The sequence below is a fragment of the Ischnura elegans genome, chromosome 3 (assembly GCF_921293095.1).
Source record: "Ischnura elegans chromosome 3, ioIscEleg1.1, whole genome shotgun sequence".
In the NCBI taxonomy this organism is placed as follows: domain Eukaryota; kingdom Metazoa; phylum Arthropoda; class Insecta; order Odonata; family Coenagrionidae; genus Ischnura; species Ischnura elegans.
The window spans coordinates 17,037,851-17,053,974 of record NC_060248.1 but is presented as its reverse complement, the minus strand read 5'-3'; the positions used below and the strand labels follow the sequence as shown (position 1 = coordinate 17,053,974).

General features: G+C 43.2%; 1 protein-coding gene across 1 annotated transcript in view; it reads right to left on the bottom strand.

The window, feature by feature from the left end:
* Positions 1 to 16,124, bottom strand: part of LOC124155494 — a 316,456-nt gene that overhangs the window by 216,534 nt on the left and 83,798 nt on the right. The window lies entirely within an intron of this gene.

The window sequence follows — 16,124 nt, the reverse complement described above, 5'->3', positions numbered from 1 at the left end:
TTTAAAGGGCACATTCGGTCCTCTGAGTGGATACTGTTGATTCAATTGAACGGTTTTCGATCGACTCCTTCAAGTAGAAAGGTACGCACCATATGTTCGCATGGGCACAGGAGGAACAGAGAGAAGCAGGAGTCGGGGCCCATTGGAGGAGAGAAAGTGAGACGCGTCGTACGAATGTGAGTCACGTCATCACCCGTGCAGATGTGCAGCGGGATTGATTATCACGCGAAGAACCGAATATGGCGCTCAACGGTCAGAGAGCGCCACGCGGCGACATGGATGTGGAATACGAGACATTACTTCGGAGTGCAGGTCTGTTAATGAATAAAATTAATATAGGGAGTTTTATACAAGTTTTTGTCAAAGTGATATTTATCTTCCAGCATTAATCAACATTTTTTCTAATGCTTGGACAGTTACTGACGTACGCAGTGGCGCTGCGAGAGGGGGATTTTGAGGGAAAAAAAACCCCAGAGATCAGAGAAATTTTTAAGGTTTATCCATTTTATCTCTCCCCTTGGGCTACAACCTTGTCGCGGTGGAAAGGCTTGCGCGTTTCTATGACCCCTAGAGCGGCACTGGCGGGATTAGTTCTTAATTATTCCCGGTAGAGCCACCGTCATTGGATTAATATCAATTATATAAAAGTGTAAGGATTAATAAAATATCCCCAAGAATTTGTAAAACTCATGATTTCAAATCTTTATTTAATTTATCTTCAAAATTTTCTGGATGAGGGCCCCCGCAACTCCTGCTTACCCTGGCGGATACTACATAGCCCCCAACCTCCATCATTAGTTGCGCCTAAACACCCCCCCCCCCCTCCCCTAGCCTTAATTCCTAGCTGCGCCCCTGGCCGTATGGGCCTTTGTAAAAATACGGATTTTCAAATTCAATATCCAGAAAATACAGCGCGGACTACTTTTTTTATTACCCAAAATGTAACCTGTTTAATTACCCCCTGTATATAACCTCAGTTTGCCTTGCGTTTCTAGGCTGTTCCCACGTGATTAATAAGGGGCCATTTGGGATCCGAAGAATGAAGTGATATTCGCTGCCCCCTAGCGTTTATAGCAGGCGATGAGGGAACATGAAGAGAAGACGTACGTAAAAGATAAATGAAGAGGTTAGCTGGTCAGAGGATTGTAGGGAGATATGCGTAAAACAATGTAGTGTTGTTGACCGATGGCAGTAAAATTTATTTCCTCTGACAATGACTAGGACTCGCCAAATATGGACAATTTTCCATACAATTGTAGAGAGCAAAAAAGAACAAACCAAAAACGATCTTAAAGCTAGATACTTGTGAAACCAGGTCCAGTAAAATGAAGCGATAACATAGGTACATTAAAATTTTCATACATCACTATTAACGAGGGATGATCACATTTCGTGCCAATCAATGAAATATAAAAATACAAAAATAACAGTTGGAGATTGATTTTGTTTTATAATGAGCCATATATATAACCGTATCTAAAACTAACGATCAAAAATACAAGAGCCATTCAGATTAAGCACCGAATAAAAAGCAATTGTGAAGAAATAACAATCATTTGCATTAATCAAAATATCAAAACTAACTCACTCACAAAGTGATACAACGCAATATTTATTTTGGATAGGTGAAGGTAGAGTCCACCCCGGACTAAGGCACAGGGTTGTGAATATCAGACTTTAAGCTCAAGGATACCAGTTCCTTTCCCTGGCCCACCTCCCACTTCGTAAATTTTGATTAGGAGGGTCCGAAGGTTACAGCCGGGATTTGAAGTCAGGACCCTTCAATCAGCAGCCAAGCGATCTACCCTCTAGGCTACCCTGAAGCCTAACAACCAATGTCATTTCCTAAAATAATCAAAAGAGCAGAGTCGAAGAATGATGATAATGGAATTTCAGGGAAAAGGTTAAGGAAAACAATTTTTTCAAGACAATTATAATAGCGCTTTATTATTAGTTTTTAAAATTATTCGTTCGAAAAAAAATTTCCTTTTAATTATATGTTTTACACTAATATCATTTTTTTGGATTTAAAAAAAATTGTTCAAAAATTTCGTTTTGAACAAATTTACTTTTGTTTTAAGGAGGGGCAACTGCCCCCTACTGCTGCCCCCCCCCCCCCCTGGATACGCCCATGCTTGTAAACCTACCTGAATCGGTTGAATACTTATTGATAAGAAAGAAATACACGGATATCCCCAGAAATTCTGCTACACTGCGCGATATATCGCGACTTTTCATTGTTAGTGAATACAAGCCCCAAATGCAATCGTGTGCACGACGACCTCAGCGTGATGGCGTAATTCGGACGCGGCGCCACCCACGCCACCGAACGATGACGATGCGACGCCACTCCCTCCCAAACTCCCTCACCGACGTCGCGGCGCGGTCAAAGACGCCGTCAGTGACGGCACGTCATCCGGCTACCCTGCCGGGGGAGGGAATGAGCGTGTGGGTACCCTTCGTGACCCCATCAGTGACCACGACGTCCCCTGCCCCAAAGCCAGGATGCAATGCAATTAAGTAATCTATTCCACGTACCAAAATCGTGGGGTGTCCGAAGTTCGCGTGAGATGATGAAGTGGGGAGGGGGAAGGCGAAAAGTCGCGACATCTCAAGCAATGTAGGAGAATTTCTCGGGAAATCCGAGTATTTCTTTCTTTTCAATAAGTATTCAACCGATTCAGGTAGGTTTACAAGAATGGGCGTACCCGGAGGGGGGGGGGCAGCAGGTGGCAGCTGCCCACCCCCCTCCCTAGAAGCAAAAATAAATTTAGTTCAAAACGAAATTTTTGAGCAATAATTTTTTAATCCAAAAACATTGATATTAGAGTAAAACATGTAATTTAAAGGAAAATATTTTTTCGAACAAATAAATTTAAAAACTAATAATAAAGCGCTGTAATAATTGTCTTGAAAAAGTTGTTTCCCTTAACCTTTTCTGTGTTACAACTTGAACGACCACGGCTTGCCCCCCTCTAGTTTTGATCCTGGGTACGCCCTCGTTTACAAGTACTCATGAAGTATCCTGTTAATCTACCCTCATGGACTACCCTCTTTAATTCAAAATAAGGCCTTCTACATCTCATTCTATCTAAAAATCCTATTCTCTTCCTTCATCTCCCTCGTTTCCTCATAATATTCTACTCTCCAGCACTGTTTTCAACTTCCCCTCCCCGCTCAGTACTCGCCCCATTCCATACATTCTGTCTCCTCCGTATCTCATACCGAAGCTACCCCTCTTCACCCACCATGTCCAGCACTTCGTCGTTCCTCCTCCTCTCCGTCTGTTTCACCTTCTTCATTCTTCTCCATACCCACATCTCGAATGCCTCAATTCTTCTCTCGTCCTCATTCTTAAGTGTCCACGTTTCCGCACCGTAAAGCGCTACACTCCAGATCAGACTCTTCGCTATCCACTTCTTAAAGCTCTTACATTACGATTCTCTCATGAGCTCCTTCATGTTCACCAACGCATCCTTTGCTAACGCATTTCTCTACCTCATTACCCAACTTATTATATCATATTTCCTCTGTGCTGCCAAATAGTTGTATTATGTATTTATAACCGATGGAAATGCATCTGTTTTGTTTTAACAAGCGGATTTTTAAGTTGAAATTTGAAATTCGAAATGTGGTGCTACAGACGGATGGTGAAAACTCAAATGGACCTACTGAGTGCAGAATTAGGAAGTATTAAGAAGAATAGGAGAGAATATAAGCCTAATGATAACCTTAACAAAAAGTCGGCACACCTTAATTGGCCGTATCTCAGGCCATGATGTAAGATTAAACTTCCTTTATGGGCAGGTGTAAGGGTAGATACCTGAGAAATACCTCGAATAAAATATGTGGGACAGGTAACAAAGGGTTTGATATAAAAGAAATATGTAGGTGTGAAAATATTACCTGATAAGATAGTTGAGTGGAGAGCTGCGTCAAACCAATCTTAGGATTGCTAACCAGTGATGAAGATGGTATCGATTGTTTCAGTCATCATCATAAAGCACTTTCCCATCCTAAATATATTTATTCACCGCTCCGCATGCCATGCCCTCATCCAGATTATCACTTGTAAAACGTTTTCCTTTCATCTCGCAAGTGCTCATCAAAGTTGTCCATATTCTAACAGAGTACATGGCCTGAGGTTCAGCCCTAAACATCTTACCGGATAACCCCACCCTTATGATGATTCTAAGCTTAAGTCTTGGCTTTTTAAGATTCTTTAGAAAATAATAATCAACTTCATAACAGCCAAAATTGCTCATCAATCACATTGATCCGTGTTTTTCCTTCTAACAACGAAAAGATGATTTTAGGAATGACGAGGCGTGATCAGAAAACAGCGGGAAATTTTGTTTGCTTTAAAAAAAATTTATTCGTCTATATAAATGTTGTCTCCTTCAAAACAGTTTCCATTAGATATTCATTAGATTTGATGTCCATAACCATTAGTTTCAACTCTTCAACCTTTTCATCGGGTGTTAGAGTGCTGGAGCGTCCCGGGCGTTCATCATCTTTGAGGTTGTCACGGCCATATTGGAAACGCCTCAACCACTTGTACATTCATGTTTTACTCATTGCAGACTCACCGTAGGCGCACACACACTTTATCACCCTTCATTTGCTGATAATTCATCCATTCATCATTCTTTGATCCGTTTCTTTTAACTAACGAAAATCGTCGAGTTCAAAACAAATAGTGGGTATCGGGTTGGTGTGGTGGCTAGAATGTTGGCTTCTAAACCCGTGGACTCGGGTTCAAATCCCGGCGGTGGCAGAGAATTTTCAGAGACTGCCCGATCCCTGCTTTAATGTTGTGCAGAGGACATTTCAAGGACAACACTCCGTCCGTCGGATGGGACGTTAAGCCGTGGTCCCCTCGGCGCCTTTCGTTAAGAGCAGGCGACGCTGGGTTTCTCTCCACCCTTCCTTCCCTACACTTCCCTCATGGCGCACATTTTTTTATTTTATTTTATTCTCAAACCACCGGATACAGCACTTATTGGCCATTTTACACCGTGGTGATCAACAAATGTAACAAGTAAACGTACACAAACGACCATGCCCTGGATCGGGGAAACCTACCCAGGCGGGACTCGAACCCGCGACCTCTTGTTTGGCAGACGAGAACGTTACCCCACCGCCACCGAGGCCGGCAAACCTTAGCTGTCGATAGCATCCTCCAAACGCCAAACCATAAAAACACGTCTAGCCTTAGCGGCTGCTATAGGCAAAGTAAAGCATGAATACAGCTGAAATTTTCATTTTGCTTCAGGGGTATGTATACGAACGTAACAGAATAAAAATTGACAATTGGACTCTCCATCATCATCATCATCATCATCATTGGTCAACAATCCTAGGATTGGTTTGACGCAGCTCTCCACTCTATTCTCCTATCAGCTAATCTTTTCACACCTACGTATTTCTTCTCTTTCACGTCTCTCTTCACTTGTTCCATATATTTTGTTCGAGGTCTTCCTTTTCCATTCTTACCTTCCACTTGTGGACTCTCCATTCCCGCGAAATTTGAAAGCTCCCGTTATTTTCGCAACACGCCTTCATCGGCGAGAGGAGCGTGAGGAAGAGTCTATAATCTTTGGTGAGGAATGTGATGACCTCGGAGAGGTCTACTAGAATTGGAAGGCTGAGAATCTGCCATTCAAAAGCAGTGCCCTCTTCCATCGAAGATCCAGGCATACTTATTTATATTTGTGTTTGTGGTCATTCAATTAACAGGGAAAGTCGACCAGAACATCGACAGGAGAACTCGCGCGTAAGACATGCCCATTTCTTGACGCGATCTTTGATTCGAAAATACATCGAATGCAAAATTTACAAGATTTAAAATGGATCCATTTATATGGGTACGCCAACACAGCAATAATATTTCGTTAGGGAGGCGGAAGCTCACTTAAAAAATATAATTAGACCAAAATGGTCCATTGCGGTTCTGGTGGGGGCAAAGAAGACGGAGTAATTCCAGAGTAAGATACATGGGAGAAAGGGGTACTGGAGGCGGAGCGCTGTCCTGAATAATTGAAACCAAGTAGAGCAATCAGCCTGGAGCAAGGATGTTAAAGCCCGAAAGGTTGCAAAGCAAGATCTCTCTGAAAGAATTTTTAAACGCCTTGGCGGCTGTATCCTGAAGGGATGCAAATCGCTTACCAATAATAACAATGGTGTAAGGCTTCCCGGGTTTCCGTGCAAGTCAGATTGTCCATTTTATCCAACGTTTCGAGGTCCGACACGCATGAATACACGGTCATGGCACCAGTATTGTACCCTGATGACGTTGAACGTGTCGGACCTCGAAGCGTTGGAGAAAATAGACAATCTGACCCATTTAATCCTCAGAATAACCTAGAGCTGTGATTCTTCGATTATCCATTTTTCTGGACAATAATATGTCGCCAACACTCCAGTTGCATTCCTTACGTCCACAGGATTCCAAATGGAGCGTCATCGAAATGTCATTGTCCAGAAAAAATGTATAAACGCGGAAGGAAACCCGGAAGAATCACTGACTACAGTCAAAATCTCCGCGGAATCCTACATGGAAATCCTAGAAAACCTTCCATTCAGTCTGTTCGCCAGGAAAGCACCAAGATCTCTCATCATGCCAAGATGGCCGCCCGAAATTGGCACACCACGCCTCCACTGCACTCACTCTACGCGCTCAGGTCTCGGAGCTCTCGCGTATCCAGCGAGGAGCGATTCCAACGAGCCAGGCGGCGTCGGGGGGCAAGCCGCTGGCGAGGACGCCGCCGTCGACGCCGCGGATCGATAGAGGGCGCCACGGAAGCGACGTGGCCGCTTGGAAGCTGCTGCTGCTGCCGCTGCCAGTGGGCCGAGAGAGACCGGGGCTTTGGGGGGGGGGGGGGGGAGGGGGAAGAAGGGGGGTTAAAAGAAGCGCGGAAGGGGGACGAGTACGAGGGCTTAGAAGGGAGGGGCCGATCTGCCCCCCCTTCCTGCTCCAATGCCGCCTGGGTGGGGCGCATTGGCGTAACCGGTAGTTTTTCCGAGAGCACAGGGGGGCACACTCCTCGCGAAGATGGGCCCGGAGGTTTATTCGGCCGAAGACAGCAACAATTACCGCGTAGGTACCTCAGTTCGCTAGACCCAACGTCTTTCAAAAAGTATTCGTTCGTGGGTTGGTGTCACGGATGGCCATCAACGGTGGCGTCAATTGAAGCAGCGATAAATGCTGCCAGCATTTGCATCTAAATCTACATAATACCCTGAGAGCCACCTCAAAGGTGTTTGGCAGGGCGTGACCAATCACCAGCGTCCAGCATGCACGAGGACCCCCGCATGCACACCACACGATCCTAAAAATATATAATGCATTATCACAAAGTATACATGCAAAGGCAAAACTTGCCAACGGTTAGTAATTCACGTAGCATATCCATTCATGTTTAGAATAATGGAAAAATAAAACCATGCAATGAGTCGTCCTAGCGATTGACACCATTAAGTTTATTCATCGAGACAGCGTTGCTATCGTTGGTACACATAGTACGAAACAAATAGTGCGAGGAATGAATGACATTTCAATTATCTTTGTTTATATCCTTTTTTGGGGAACCTACCTTGAGAATTTAAGATCCTTTACAGCTATATTTCAGCTGAGGAATAAGAATCTACCAAGAAAAATCTATCACCACTCGGCAGACTTCATAATGATTCAAACTGATGATAAATATTGCTAAGGATAGTATTTTATTGAAGACTTTACACCTAATCCGATGGTATTCAGCTGTATTGAATATAATTTGGGCGCTTGATTGGTTAGCGGCCATTTAACTTATCGAGGAAATCCTAGTTATAACATCAGGTAGGAGCCAGCCCTAAACCCCATGGAAACGCGAACATATTAATCAGTACGGCTCCAAATACTAGCAATTGGGCAACATAATTGGTGAGCAAATATTTGAAAGGCGACGAAGATTCTGCAAAAGAATGGAGGATGGTATTTATACTTGAGAAGGTAGCTCTGGTTTCTCCCTTTTAATGTTAGCTTCATTGTAGGTGGGGTCTTGGGGCAAACATGGTAAATAGGAAGGGCGTGCAGAGCAGATGGCTGCGGAGTCAACGGCAAAGGATCAATTGAGGCGTCTCAAGAGAGGTTTAGCTTCTGGAATGCGTTATTTTCGGTAGAAAAAAGAAACAGTGAGGATAAACAGCGTGTATCATTGAAAACGTATCTGAAGGTGATAATGAAGAAATCTCAGAGTTGAGATAAATTACGAAGACAATAGCTACCATGTATATAAGAAGAGACTCTTTACCGGCATATGTGAGCACTGAATTTTTCTCGGACACTCAATCGGGTTTAAAACTCCGTCGTCGTCAACGATTTGAAGGGAGCGTTGCTCATCGTCTTCGGGGCAGTCAGATGCAGGAATCCACCGTATAGATTTGAGCCCCTAGAGTGGAAGAAACTTCTTACATCGATAAGCGGTGAGGAAAGAGATTTTTATTGGATAACGTAACACAGTCAACCCAAGAAACTTTATAGCTTAAGCCAAAAAGTTTTATATTTGTATTTTATTTCTTATTTATAAGTCAGTTTCCTTAAAGATAGTGGAAGTTAATTTGCCACAGACTTAGCATTTTATTTCCATCCAGAAGCACATTTTCCTTTTTGTTTGAAGTCTTTTTAATCTAGTTTGAATCCCACCAATTCAATTCGTTATTCCTTTATTTTCATAGTAAGTCAAATTTGTGTTGGTTGATTAAGTCAAATTTTGTGACTTTCCCAACATGTTCCTGTGCCGTGGGCATGCACTCAGCTTTTGGTCGCCATGTAGAACGGTTGAAATTGAGAGTTCTCCTTTGTTGACATAAATCATCAACCACAAGTATTGCATTTTCAATTAACGTGGTCCGCCTGGTCCTTCAGAACATTTATCTTCGTACTCAACGAGTACATTTTCTTTGATCGCGCAACTCAGAATTCAGCGTAAAATTTACGTACTCTTTCTTCCACTTTTGCCGATGAGGGACTTCGTGGGAAACGAAGGCACCTCACCGATCCTCATGAACGAGCCACGGAGGCTACCATCCTCGCTCGCCCTTTGCTCTGCATCTTCGAGAGAAGGAGGGAGAATGGAAGAAAGGATGGCGAAGGGGAAGCTTGGACCCGCAGTGCGCCTCCACCTCTCCTCCGGGAGGAGCAGACCAGGGGTTGAAGGAGAGAGACCTATCTGCAAGTCCACGATGAGCCCCCCACTCCCGGGCAGACCCTTCCCATTTGTTGCGCGTGGCGAAAATCAAATTTCCAGCGGCGAGGGCGTGGACTGGGACAGGAGGAGTGGCAGGGGGGAGGGGGAGAAACGTTTTTTGCAAGGAGAAAAAGGGAGGGAAGAAAGAAAGAGACGATAAGGAAAAGGAGAGAGATGGAGGGGGCAAAAAGAGAGAAAGAGAGTGGGGATGGTCCCCATGGCGACTGGGAATACACACCTCACTCATGTGACGACGCATCCCAACGGACAAAGAGAGGGCTTTTATTTTCGTCACGCTTCGCACTCCCACTTCGCTCTTCCACCGACGACGGCCTAAAAGGATTCGAAGCCGCTTGTACTCTTGAGGGGACGGTCGCGGACGACTATGTGGATGTCATCCAAAGACAACGAACGGCCGAATTTTATCTAAGAAACCAAGTCTTAAATCAATAAGGCCAAGCCAAATCTCTCCTATCCATCCTCGTCAATATGACTGACTCTTCGGGACTCCCTAAGAAAAGAAGAATCTATCTGAGAAACAAAGTCTTAAATCAATAAAATAACGCTAAGCCAAATTGAAATTCCTCTACCCATCCTCACCAATATGACCGGCCCTTAGTGACAGCAATTTCCTTATCTCTGCCACGGTGAAACTTTACTATCTCTTGAGGATATTCAGGAACTTGCGAGGACACTCAATGGAAGTGGTATGACGAAACACGCGAAAGAGAGAAATGCTTTTTTTCTGGAATAAACGGAGGAAAATCAGTGCGGAGCCCTCTAGTGAGTTCATGAAATTCACACAAAACTAAAGCACTCAAATCCTAAACGTCATAGCATTCGAAGGTAGCTCATTTCATGAAACACTATATAGTGATATCAACATTTTATTTATGCTGGAATTTGGTCATTATCACTCCGCAAGACGTTTGTCACGTACTACCGGTTGAATTGAATTTTGAAAAATCTGTTCACTTCTAGAAATAGAGACCGTAACATTTGGAAAAGACTACTGAAGACGCAAGTTTGCAGCGTGGCTCTTTAAATGGAAGTGAAACTTGGACAATCGGAAAGGTGAAAGAGGAAAGGTAAATGACTTTTGAAACTAAGTAAGTGAAGGGAGAAGAATGCTTAAGATCGATTGGGTAGGTCATGCAACAATTGAGGAAGTGTTCAGAAGAGCTATAAACTGAGAATATTTATGAATAGCTTAAGAAAAGGAAGAGCAAATACGAGAGGGCATACTCTTAAATATAATAATTTAATGGCAAGAGTGTCTAAAAGAGGGAAAGAACGCAAGAGGGAGACCAACACTTGCATACATAAGTTTCCACGTAGGCTTCCGCGGAGATTATGACGGTAGGCGGCGATTCTTCCGGGTTTCCTTCCGCGTTTATCCATTTTACTGGATAATATTTCGCCAACGTTCCAGTTGGCTTCCTCAGGTCCACTGAAGACGTGAGGAACTTGAGGGACTTCAGTGGACCTGATGAAGCCAACTGGAACGTTGGCGAAGTATTGTCCACTAAAATGGGTAAACGCGGAAGGAAACCCGGAAGAATCGTTGCCTGCTTGCATACATCAATCGGATCATGAGAGATATGGACACAATATCATATGGAAGAGGATGCTGTGCTTTCCAGCTGAAGAGGATGGCGGAGATGAGGGAAGAAGGGCGAGTCGCTACAAACCAGAAATGGCTGCTGTCTGAAGGAGAAGACCGGTGGAACCCTCCAGGTCATCCTCAGGGCCAATTAATAGTAAGTAACACCAGAGAAGAGTAACACCTAGGTGCGCCGTCATTGATGCACAGAAGCCAATTCAAAGTAGGAAAGGGTGGTTTTGCAGCATTAAAAGCATGAAAAGGTGGTGGAGGGAGAAGGGTTACAATTGACGTACAAAAGGTATACGGAGCTGCAACGGTAGGAACTTCTTACGTCGATAAACGGTGTGGAAACTTATTTTTATTGGGTAATCTAACGCGCTCGACCCAAGTAAATTTATATTAAAGCCACGAAGTTTATATGCGTAAATTATTTCAAAGTTAGTTTCCCACAAAGGTGCGATGGTGGGAGTCAACCTGCCTCAAACTTTGCATTTTATTTTCATCCAGAAGCACAAACGGTTTCCTTCTCTTTGATCGCGCAACTCAGACTTCAAAGTAAAACTTACATACTTTTTTCTCCACTTTAGCCTTTGGGGTAGCGAGAGGGAGTACCTTTGAGTAAATCTGAGTAGGTAGCTGTTTGGGGAGCCAATTTAAAAAGTATCTACAATTAAAACATCCACTAATTGGCGCTAGAAAATTTTCACCGGAGTTTATCAGAGATGGGAAGCAAAGAAGAAAATGGTGGGGTCCGAATCGAATGTTGAACATTGCAAGGACAAAGATTCTTAGAAACTGACGCAGTCCTCTAAGCAAGTTGTAAGGTAAAAACGAAAGAGAGTAATTCCCAGAGAAGACCAGGCAGTTAAAATGAGCATTTTTAAGACAAAGGATACTCTTTAACGCGAAACGGATGAAAAATTCTACGTGAAGAATCAAAGATAAACTACTGTGGTGGAAACATGAACCCGATAAGTAAATACGGAAATACCCGGTGTGAAACCCGAAAAAATCTTTAATGCCCACGGGTATATACATTGTGGGGTTGGAAGAGGACGAGATACACGAGAGATTCTTAGTAAAAGTGATTTGGAGAAAAAGGCAGCATAAGCAATCCTTTAAGTTAAATTCTTCAAATGAAAGCACATTCAACAGTTGTGCGGGCATCATTGTCACATGGCAATCAAACCGCTTAAAAAGCCCACGGAAAGAAAATGGATGTGATATAAATAGATGGATGATTGGACATAGAAGAAGAAACAGGATATGGGTTATCACGAAAGAGGTTCAACAGAGTAGAGGAATTCAAATATCTTGCCTGCCATCTATCAGAGGATGGTAGGCCGGAAAGAGACGAGAACAACAATGTTCAAGCAGGGTGAAGAAACTGGAATATCCGTACCTATCACGGGTGCCTTGTGATCGCAGGTTTGAGAGCAGGATCGAGGGAAAAGTATATAAAACTTTTGTACGGGCAGCACTGTCATATAGCAATGAATCTTGTCCTTCTCTGTGAGCCCACGATAAGAAAATGGATGTGGCAGAGATGATAATACTGAGATGGATGATTGGAAAAATAAGAAGATATAGGAATGAGAAAATGAGGGAGATGGCAGGAATGGTTGAGATGTCAAGGAAGGCACAAGAGGAAAGGATGCAGTGGTTTGGTCACATTTCAGGAAGGGATGGGGAGTATAAGGGCAATAGAAGTCAATATTTGCAGGTAGAAGGGAAGAGGATGACGGAAAGACCAGAGATAAGATGGAGGGACAGTGTCAAAATGATTTGAGGGAGAAGGGTTTGACTGAAAGGCAGTGGCGTAACTAGGAATATGCTTTGAAGGGGATGGGAGGCCTGGGGGCGTAGGGGAAAATTTTTGAAAAATTACATGCCTGGAAATCCATTTTACACCATTTTGGCACTTGAAATGTAACTTTGAGCAGATGCAGTTATTATATGTCAAAAATAGACAGGAGTTTTCAATATATTTTTTATTTCTCTGAGGCTTTGGCGGGGGGATCTATCCCCCTCATCCTCCCCATAGTAACGCCGCTGCTGAAAGGGATGCCCAGGATCTAGAGACTAATTCTATTAAAAAGTGTTTCTACCAGTTTTATTTTTTTTTCCTTCCGGGGTAAACTGTGGGACTGGACTATGTTTAAACAAATTCGTTAATCAACAACAAAATATGTGTTTTAAAAATACGGTAAAAAGCTATTTCATTGATTTACATTAATGTTTGCAACTTAACGTGGAATATGAATGCTATAGACGTAGTAGTTTTCCCTAGGTTGAGTTACAAAGTTCATGAAGTTGACAAAACGGCTAATTTTACAGTGCGTCGAGTCATTTATTGCACTGGCGTCTCTATTTTTTTTTTAATTTTTCATAAAAAATTAAATTAGAATAAAAGTTTCTTAAAAATGACGTAGGTATTATTCATTATTTCAGTATGCGCACACGCTCAGTTATAAATTTGCAAAGTTAGAGCGACACATCAATTTGACGCCTGCAGGAACAGCGACCCCTGACGGGAGTCGCTGCAGAGGAAGTAGAAGGAAGTGGACGAGATGAGAGGTAGGGGTGGCAGTATAAAGGGAAGTGAGGTAATAACGCCGGATTCCAACGTTCCCTGCCAGTGATGGGCGATGGAACCAGAAGAGAGTGGCCTCGGAGGGCATTGGGAGGATCATCGATCAGAGTTAGGGCACTCGCCGAAACACCAATCAGAGAAAGGCACTCATCGCAACGTCATCGCTCCCATTTCCAGGGACTTACGAGGCAATTCCGAAACCAATGCACCATCCCGAGGAAAATCGTCCCGCAATCGTAAACAATACATCGATCTATTTGTCCATTAAAAGCATCGAGTGTGGATCGTAAGTTTTGGAGATTAAAGAATCATTCTCTGTCAACGTATCGGAATTCAATTAATTCCATCTTCAGAGCTTATAATTTGTTTCATGCGTTTCTGCTTCATATTTGAATGGTATTATTGTTACTTAAGGATTTAAATTGGTGTTTTGTGGTACAGGGTTATCATAAGACAATGGTGCTGTTTTGTTCATGATTTAAATGAAAGCAGAATTACTTACAGTTTATGTTTTTTAATTGGCGAATTTGTCGTCTCAAACAGGTTTTTCGCATAATCAATAGATTTCAACATGTGCGCCCTCAGTCACTCGACAAGACCTTCTTTTGCTCTCCTTCATACTCACGTACGATAACCAGCAGTCTTTCCTCCATACACCAAGGATGAAATTCGCCATGAAAATATTATTTGGCTTACAATTATTTGGCTGTTAGTCGGGATTCAAACCCGGATCTCTCGCTTGCCGATCAGGAACGCTACCAATTACACCACCTCGAATACTTTTCCACATCGAATCTTAGACTGTTTTACCGAACTAGGTGTTAACGTTTCAAGTCCACACTGTATCCGAATCTCATCATTGATGTATGAAACCACCCGTGCGCGTGGCCTCGAACAAAGTCATTTGTTTCATGCAGCTCTTTGAAATACGTCCGTCGCGGAATGGCGGCAAAGTAAGGTTTCTTGTCCGACAGTGGATTACTAGTAGAAAAAGGGCTGGCAAGTGAAACGAAACGAAAATATTTCGTTTCGACACGCAGGGAAACGAAAATAAGAGGCCTAGGTTTAGTTTCGTTCCCGCACGAAATTAAAATCACCAAGGAGTTTAGTTCCGACCCGGAACGAAACTTTACTCCCGGGAACGAAACTAAATTAATCGACACTCCGCTGCTCAATGATAAGTTTCGATCCCAGAAGTTGAGTGGAGGGGGATGAGAGGGAATAGTTTTGATCCATTACGTTTGACATACTTGTAGAGAGGTTAAAACATCGAGCTTAATAAGTCGAATGGCCAGTTTGCGTTCACCGTTCTCCTACTAGTGGTAAAAATATGAGTGTCCCATGCATCTAATGACGATAGGCCGAACCTCTACTTCATTCAACCATACTTTGTACTCGGTGTGTGAGTCGAAACTGAACTGTTCGAAGGTGAAGCACGTGATCCCTGCGGTGCGAAACATCATCTGCGTTTCGTTTCGTCCCAGAGTTTTAGTTTAGTTTCGACCCGAAGTGGTTTTGCTTCCGATTTCGTTTCGACCCTGAGTTTAGCCACGACCACCGGGAGAGAGTTTTCTCTCTCGGTGGCCGTGGTTTAGCTCCCCGGGTTAAACCCCATTTCGTTTCGTTTCTAAATTTCGCTGTCGGGAACGAAACTGTTAAAATTTTACTGGTTTTGACTTTCGTTACGTTTCACTTGCCTACCCTAGTGGTAAGTAGGCTTAGTAGTAAGGACGACCTCCGTCTCCTGGACCACAAGATGGTCTTGAGACGTCAACGCTGTGTTCGATAAAACCAATCTGAGATTCGCCTTGGAAGAAGATGGTTTGCTGGTGTAACTGGTAGCACACCTGACCGTCAATCGGGAGATATGGATTCGAATCCCGCCAAAGCCAAATGATTTTGTTTGCAGTGAGTTTCCTTCTTATAACTTGGTTTCCTCTTCGGTGCCTATGACTTGGGACCCATGCGCCTGAATGCGCACAAAACTATTTGCAGCCTTTTATATTCCCCTTCAGTTTCATCCGTATTTCTGCTCCGCGCAACGAGGCTCACCTTATTACGTTCCCTGACAATCCATTCTTTCCAGTCGCCACATTCACTTTCGATCGATTCCCTTTGCACGGCAGAGAACCTCCTCCAGCAGCGCCATTCGATTCAAAATCTTTCTGCGAAAGGACTCGTCTCCCACCTACTGCACCTGAGCAATTAAATTTTTCCACCATCGCAAACTGGTGTCATTTTGCTTTCATCCTCGTTTCCTTTGTCTCAGAACACCAGGACTCAAATATCCTTAGTTCACTGACAGAAAAAAAAACAAAAGAGACCCAACTGAAAACCATGTCACCTGGAAGTATAAAGTCTACTCGGGCAAAACTTGCATGCGTAAGCACGAAATTTTGACATTTTTAACATCACGAGTGAACTTCAAAAATACAGCGTCGATTAACGGAGAAAAATACTGGGCAAGATCGTAGAAGGATACCAATGATAATTCATCGAGGCTTTGGAGACCAAAATGAAATAAAATCCGTGCAAAATTAGAAAAATTTGTAGAAATTCCCGCAAGAGTTGATATCACAATTTGCAACGTTTCGATGTAAAGCTCAGCCTTCTTTTTCAGAGCATCGGCGTACCAAAAATTTCCTTTACCGTTCGTCGGGAAACCCTAAAGTTTAATTTTGGGGTCAATAAGATG